This window comes from Salmo salar, chromosome 20, assembly GCF_965601325.2.
Source record: "Salmo salar chromosome 20, fSalSal1, whole genome shotgun sequence".
NCBI lineage: Eukaryota > Metazoa > Chordata > Actinopteri > Salmoniformes > Salmonidae > Salmo > Salmo salar.
This window is the reverse complement of record NC_138310.1, coordinates 94,769,088-94,776,967: the sequence shown is the minus strand read 5'-3', so window position 1 is coordinate 94,776,967 and position 7,880 is coordinate 94,769,088.

Here is a 7,880-nt window from a genome sequence, read left to right as displayed (position 1 = left end):
CATTCCTAGTCGATCTCCAAGGGATTTCTAGTCGATCTCCAAGGCATTTCTAGTCAATCTCCAAGGCATTCCTAGTCAATCTCCAAGGCATTCCTAGTCAATCTCCAAGGCATTCCTAGTCGATCTCCAAGGCATTTCTAATCGATCTCCAAGGCATTCCTAGTCGATCTCCAAGGCATTCCTAGTCAATCTCCAAGGCATTCCTAGTCAATCTCCAAGGCATTCCTAGTCGATCTCCAAGGCATTCCTAGTCGATCTCCAAGGCATTCCTAGTCGATCTCCAAGGCATTCCTAGTCGATCTCCAAGGCATTCCTAGTCGATCTCCAAGGCATTCCTAGTCAATCTCCAAGGCATTCCTAGTCGATCTCCAAGGCATTCCTAGTCAATCTCCAAGGCATTCCTAGTCGATCTCCAAGGGATTTCTAGTCGATCTCCAAGGCATTTCTAGTCAATCTCCAAGGCATTCCTAGTCAATCTCCAAGGCATTCCTAGTCAATCTCCAAGGCATTCCTAGTCGATCTCCAAGGCATTTCTAATCGATCTCCAAGGCATTCCTAGTCGATCTCCAAGGCATTCCTAGTCAATCTCCAAGGCATTCCTAGTCGATCTCCAAGGCATTCCTAGTCGATCTCCAAGGCATTCCTAGTCGATCTCCAAGGCATTCCTAGTCAATCTCCAAGTTATTCCTAGTCGATCCCCAAGGCATTACTAATCGATCTCCAAGGCATTCCTAGTCGATCTCCAAGGCATTCCTAGTCGATTTCCAAGGCATTCCTATTTGATAATTTCTATAAAAACCCAACTATAAAATGTTGCGTTCCTATGGTTTTTATTCTGTTGGCAGAAACTGTGCAGATCTGATTGGCCGGCAGGTGCACTTGATTCAGCAGCCCTAGCGCCAGGAAGAGTGTTCACATTTTGAACCATTTCATGTATCGGAAGGTAGAAATCTGCGTACCCCGCATGCCAAGAGAGCAAATCAAGTGCACCTATAGGCCGCCTGCCGGCCAATCAGATCTGCACAGTTTCCTCGAGCCAAAGACTAAAATGAATCCTCGAAAGCACAGCAAAGTTGATACTGTGAGATTACAAAACATGTAAAACCATGACTATAGAGAGACTCAACAAATACAGCAAAGAGCTGTTGTTTTTATTGAGCGAGTTCATGTTTAAGTTGTTATTCAGCATGGTCAACACTTTGATGATCCACTCGTGCTACAACCAGCACTGCAGCCGCAATGAAGGAGTATAAGAAAGTGTTCCGATACGCATAGCATTGTTATAATTAGAGGCTTGTAACATGAATTGGTGCATGAGGCAGAAATAATGCAGTGCAACTTGAGTTTCACCATCGCCTGGAAGACAGTGTCTCCTTTTCTCAACGAAGGGAGGGAGAGCGGAGGGACGGTGAGACGGGTGAGAGGCAGCCTCCCCTCAGACTGACCATCAGATGCAGGCCATCTGTTCAGTAAAAAAAAAAAAAATGCAATTATCTATTACCAGTGTGATCATGTGCCTACTTTATTTTTAAACGAATAAAAAATGTTCTGAGAAGAACAACGTTGGCAGGGCAATTCCAATATGCAGTTATAATGTAGTGGGCCTATAGCCTACTGTGATAATGTAGTGAGCCTATAGCCTACTGCACAAACCTCATTGCTACACAACTGTTTTTAAGTGGTTAATGTTGCAAAGGTTTTTTCAGTCATGTTTATTTCTAAATCTGAGTGGTAGATCTCAGCTTGCATTTTGACTCAAAGTGAGAATGACTCAGAAATTGATATTGACTCAGAAAAAAGTGACCACTGCTGTACATAATATAAGTATTCCAAAACATACATCCTGTTTGCATCAAGGCACTAAATACTGCAAACTACACTGGAGATGAATTCACCTTTCAGCAGGACAATAACCTAAAACACAAGGCCAAATCTACACTGGAGATGTTTACCAAGAAGACAGTGAATGTTCCTGAGGGGCAGTTTTGAAAATGGTTTTCTAGCAGTGATCAACAAACAATTTGACAGAGCTTAAAGAAGATTGAAAATAATAATGGGCAAATATTGTAGAATCCAGGTGTGGAAAGCTCGTAGGGACTTACTAAGAAAGACTCACAGCTCTTAGAGAGTTACTCAGAAAGACTCACAGCTCTTAGAGAGTTATCCAGAAAGACTCCCAGCTCTTAGAGACTTACCCAGAAAGACTCACAGCTCTTAGAGACTTACCCAGAAAGACTCACAGCTCTTAGAGACTTACCCAGAAAGACTCACAGCTCTTAGAGACTTACCCAGAAAGACTCACAGCTCTTAGAGGGTTCCATGTAGAACCTGGAACCAAAATGGGTTCTTCCATGTAGAATCAGGAACCAAAATGGGTTCTTCCATGTAGAATCAGGAACCAAAATGGGTTCTTCGAAGGCCTGGAGAGCTGAAGGTCTGGAGAGCTGAAGGTCTGGAGAGCTGAAGGTCAGGAGAGCTGAAGGTCAGGAGAGCTGAAGGTCAGGAGAGCTGAAGGTCTGGACAGCTGAAGGTCTGGACAGCTGAAGGTCAGGACAGCTGAAGGTCTGGACAGCTGAAGGTCTGGAGAGCTGAAGGTCTGGACAGCTGAAGGTCAGGAGAGCTGAAGGTCAGGAGAGCTGAAGGTCTGGAGAGCTGAAGGTCTGGACAGCTGAAGGTCTGGACAGCTGAAGGTCTGGACAGCTGAAGGTCAGGAGAGCTGAAGGTCTGGAGAGCTGAAGGTCTGGACAGCTGAAGGTCTGGACAGCTGAAGGTCAGGAGAGCTGAAGGTCAGGAGAGCTGAAGGTCTGGACAGCTGAAGGTCTGGACAGCTGAAGGTCAGGACAGCTGAAGGTCAGGAGAGCTGAAGGTCTGGAGAGCTGAAGGTCTGGAGAGCTGAAGGTCAGGAAAGCTGAAGGTCTGGACAGCTGAAGGTCTGGACAGCTGAAGGTCTGGAGAGCTGAAGGTCTGGACAGCTGAAGGTCTGGAGAGCTGAAGGTCTGGAGAGCTGAAGGTCTGGACAGCTGAAGGTCTGGACAGCTGAAGGTCAGGAGAGCTGAAGGCCTGGAGAGCTGAAGGTCAGGAGAGCTGAAGGTCTGGACAGCTGAAGGTCAGGAGAGCTGAAGGTCAGGACAGCTGAAGGTCAGGAGAGCTGAAGGTCAGGAGACCTGAAGGTCTGGAGAGCTGAAGGTCTGGACAGCTGAAGGTCTGGACAGCTGAAGGTCAGGAGAGCTGAAGGCCTGGAGAGCTGAAGGTCTGGACAGCTGAAGGTCTGGAGAGCTGAAGGTCTGGAGAGCTGAAGGTCTGGACAGCTGAAGGTCTGGACAGCTGAAGGTCTGGAGAGCTGAAGGTCTGGACAGCTGAAGGTCTGGACAGCTGAAGGTCAGGAGAGCTGAAGGCCTGGAGAGCTGAAGGTCAGGAGAGCTGAAGGTCTGGACAGCTGAAGGTCAGGAGAGCTGAAGGTCAGGACAGCTGAAGGTCAGGAGAGCTGAAGGTCAGGAGAGCTGAAGGTCAGGAGAGCTGAAGGTCAGGAGAGCTGAAGGTCTGGACAGCTGAAGGTCTGGACAGCTGAAGGTCTGGAGAGCTGAAGGTCTGGACAGCTGAAGGTCTGGACAGCTGAAGGTCAGGAGAGCTGAAGGTCAGGAGAGCTGAAGGTCTGGACAGCTGAAGGTCTGGAGAGCTGAAGGTCTGGACAGCTGAAGGTCTGGACAGCTGAAGGTCTGGAGAGCTGAAGGTCAGGAGAGCTGAAGGTCTGGAGAGCTGAAGGTCTGGACAGCTGAAGGTCTGGACAGCTGAAGGTCAGGAGAGCTGAAGGTCAGGAGAGCTGAAGGTCAGGACAGCTGAAGGTCAGGAGAGCTGAAGGTCAGGACAGCTGAAGGTCAGGATAGCTGAAGGTCAGGAGAGCTGAAGGTCAGGAGAGCTGAAAGTCAGGAGAGCTGAAGGTCTGGACAGCTGAAGGTCTGGACAGCTGAAGGTCTGGAGAGCTGAAGGTCTGGACAGCTGAAGGTCAGGAGAGCTGAAGGTCAGGAGAGCTGAAGGTCAGGAGAGCTGAAGGTCAGGAGAGCTGAAGGTCAGGACAGCTGAAGGTCTGGACAGCTGAAGGTCTGGAGAGCTGAAGGTCTGGACAGCTGAAGGTCAGGAGAGCTGAAGGTCTGGACAGCTGAAGGTCTGGACAGCTGAAGGTCTGGAGAGCTGAAGGTCTGGACAGCTGAAGGTCAGGAGAGCTGAAGGTCAGGACAGCTGAAGGTCAGGAGAGCTGAAGGTCAGGAGAGCTGAAGGTCAGGAGAGCTGAAGGTCAGGACAGCTGAAGGTCTGGACAGCTGAAGGTCTGGAGAGCTGAAGGTCTGGACAGCTGAAGGTCAGGAGAGCTGAAGGTCAGGACAGCTGAAGGCCTGGAGAGCTGAAGGTCTGGACAGCTATTGTGTTTAAATTTGGGGAAAGTTTTCCTTCTTTTTTTTCTCGCCTGAAGAAATCCTGTTCAAAAGACCCCCTGCCTCAAAACAGGACTTGGGGCGGCAGGTAGCCTAGTGGTTAGAGGAGGCAGGTAGCCTAGTGGTTAGAGGAGGCAGGTAGCCTAGTGGTTAGAGGAGGCAGGTAGCCTAGTGGTTAGAGGAGGCAGGTAGCCTAGTGGTTAGACGAGGCAGGTAGCCTAGTGGTTAGACGAGGCAGGTAGTCTAGTGGTTAGAGGAGGCAGAAAGCCTAGTGGTTAGAGGAGGCAGGTAGCCTAGTGGTTAGAGGAGGCAGGTAGCCTAGTGGTTAGAGGAGGCAGGTAGCCTAGTGGTTAGAGGAGGCAGGTAGCCTAGTGGTTAGAGGAGGCAGGTAGCCTAGTGGTTAGAGGAGGCAGGTAGCCTAGTGGTTAGAGGAGGCAGGTAGCCTAGTGGTTAGAGGAGGCGGGTAGCCTAGTGGTTAGAGGAGGCAGGTAGCCTAGTGGTTAGAGGAGGCAGGTAGCCTAGTGGTTAGAGGAGACAGGTAGCCTAGTGGTTAGAGGAGGCAGGTAGCCTAGTGGTTAGAGGAGGCAGGTAGCCTAGTGGTTAGAGGAGGCAGGTAGCCTAGTGGTTAGAGGAGGCAGGTAGCCTAGTGGTTAGAGGAGGCAGGTAGCCTAGTGGTTAGAGGAGGCAGGTAGCCTAGTGGTTAGAGGAGGCAGGCAGCCTAGTGGTTAGAGGAGGCAGGTAGCCTAGTGGTTAGAGGAGGCAGGTAGCCTAGTGGTTAGAGGAGGCAGGTAGCCTAGTGGTTAGAGGAGGCAGGTAGCCTAGTGGTTAGAGACAGGTAGCCTAGTGGTTAGAGGAGGCAGGTAGCCTAGTGGTTAGAGGAGGCAGGTAGCATAGTGGTTAGAGGAGGCAGGTAGCCTAGTGGTTAGAGGAGGCAGGTAGCCTAGTGGTTAGAGGAGGCAGGTAGCCTAGTGGTTAGAGGAGGCAGGTAGCCTAGTGGTTAGAGGAGGCAGGTAGCCTAGTGGTTAGAGTAGGCAGGTAGCCTAGTGGTTAGAGGAGGCAGGTAGCCTAGTGGTTAGAGGAGGCAGGTAGCCTAGTGGTTAGAGGAGGCAGGTAGCCTAGTGGTTAGAGGAGGCAGGTAGCTTCTGGTTAGAGCGTTGGGCTAGTAACCGAAAGGTTGTTGGATTGAATCCCAGAGCTGACAAGGTAAAAATCTGTGGTTCTGCCCTTGAACAAATCAGTTAACCCACTGTTCCTAGGCTGTCATTGTAAATAAGAATTTATTCTTAACTGACTTGCCTAGTTAAATAAAGGTTAGACAAAGGTTATATTTCAAAAAATGTAAATACAGTCCCACATCTTAGAAATCACATGATATAATGTTTGTAACCAAAAATGATTGTTTCTGTAAAGGTTTTCGTAAGGAGAAGCGGACCAAAGTGCAGCGTGTGTGTCGTTCCACATTTTATTTATACTGTGAAACTATGCAATACATAAACTAAAGAACAAAACAACAAACCGTAACGCAGAGTTGAAACATACACTACTCAAAAACAATCTCCCACAAACCCAGGTGGAAAAAAACCCTACTTAAGTATGATATCCAATTAGAGACAACGAGGACCAGCTGCCTCTAATTGGAGATCATCCCAAACAAAACCCCAACATAGAAAGACAAAACTAGACCCTGACAACATAGAAAACATAGAAAAAAAACCTGTCACGCCCTGACCTACTCTACCATAGAAAATAACATCTTTCTATGGTCAGGACGTGACAGTACCCCCCCCCCCCCAAAGGTGCGAACTCCGACCGCACATAAACAAAATAACAAACCCCCCCCCCAAAAAAGGGAGGGTAGGGTGGGTAACTACTGTCGATGGCGGCTCTGGTGCAGTACACATAACCTTCCCATCCCGTGGATCCTCCAACAGAGGAGGCGGCTCCGGTTCGGGGCGTAACCCCCGCTCCGCCCGCTGATCCCTCTGCTTCTGTAACACCGGACCGTGGATCATCGGAGGAGGAGGAACCGGACTGTAGATCGTCGCCTGAGGCTCTGTACTGCAGACCGCCGCCGGAGGTTCCGGGCTGCGGGCCGCCGCCGGAGGTTCCGGGCTGCGGAACCGCCGCCGGAGGTTCCGGGCTGCGGGCCGTCGCCGGAGACTCCGGACTGCGGGCCGTCGCCGGAGACTCCGGGCCGTCGCCGGAGACTCCGGACTGCGGGCCGTCGCCGGAGGGTCAGGACTGGGGAACGTCGCCGGAGGGTCCGGACTGGGGAACGTCGCCGGAGGTTCCGGACTGGGGAATCTCTCAGGAGGGTCAGGACTGGGGAACCTCTCAGGAGGGTCAGGACTGGGGAACCTCTCAGGAGGGTCCGGACTGGGGAACGTCTCAGGAGGGTCCGGACTGGGGAACCTCTCAGGAGGGTCAGGACTGGGGAACCTCTCAGGAGGGTCAGGACTGGGGAACCTCTCAGGAGGGTCAGGACTGGGGAACCTCTCAGGAGGGTCCGGACTGGGGAACCTCTCAGGAGGGTCCGGACTGTGGGCCGTCTCAGGAGGTTCCGGACTGTAGGCCGTCTCAGGAGGTTCCGGACTGTAGGCCGTCCCAGGAGGTTCCGGACTGTAGGCCGTCTCAGGAGGTTCCGGACTGTAGGCCGTCCCAGGAGGTTCCGGACTGTAGGCCGTCTCAGGAGGTTCCGGACTGTAGGCCGTCTCAGGAGGTTCCGGACTCTAGGCCGTCGCCGGAAGCTCCGGACTGGGAACTGTCGCCGGAAGCTCCGGACTGGGAACTGTCGCCGGAAGCTCTGGTCTGGGAATGCGCCATGGAGGCCTGATGCGTGGGGCTGGCACAGGTGGCGCCAGACTGGTAACACGCACCTCAGGGCAAGTGCGAGGAGAAGGCACAGGGCGTACTAGGCTGAATAGACTCACTGGAAGCCGGGTACGTGGGGCAGGCACAGGATATACTGGGTCGTGGAGGCGCACTGGAGATCTCGAACGTAGAGCTGGCACAACCCGCCCTGGCTGGATGCTCAACCTAGCTCGACAAATGCGGGGCGCGGGCACAGATCGCACCGGCCTGTGAATGCGCCCTGGCGACACAGTGCGCATCACCGCATAACACGGTGCTTGCTTCGTCACTCGCTCCCCACGGTAAGCACGGGGAGTTGGCTCGGGTCTCCAAGCTGACTCTGCCAATCTCCCCGTGTGCCCCCCAAAAAATGTTTTTTAGGGCTGCCTCTCACACTTGCCTCGTGGCTGGTATAGTGCCTCGTAATATCGCCACTCAGCTTTAGCTGCCTCAATTTCCTCTTTCGGACGGCGATACTCCCCAGCCTGACTCCAGGGTCCTTTCCCGTCCAGAATTTCCTCCCAAGTCCATTCCTGTTTCTCTTGGGCACGATGCTTGGTCCTTTGGTGGTGGGAGATTCTGTCACAGTTTTCGTAAGGAGAA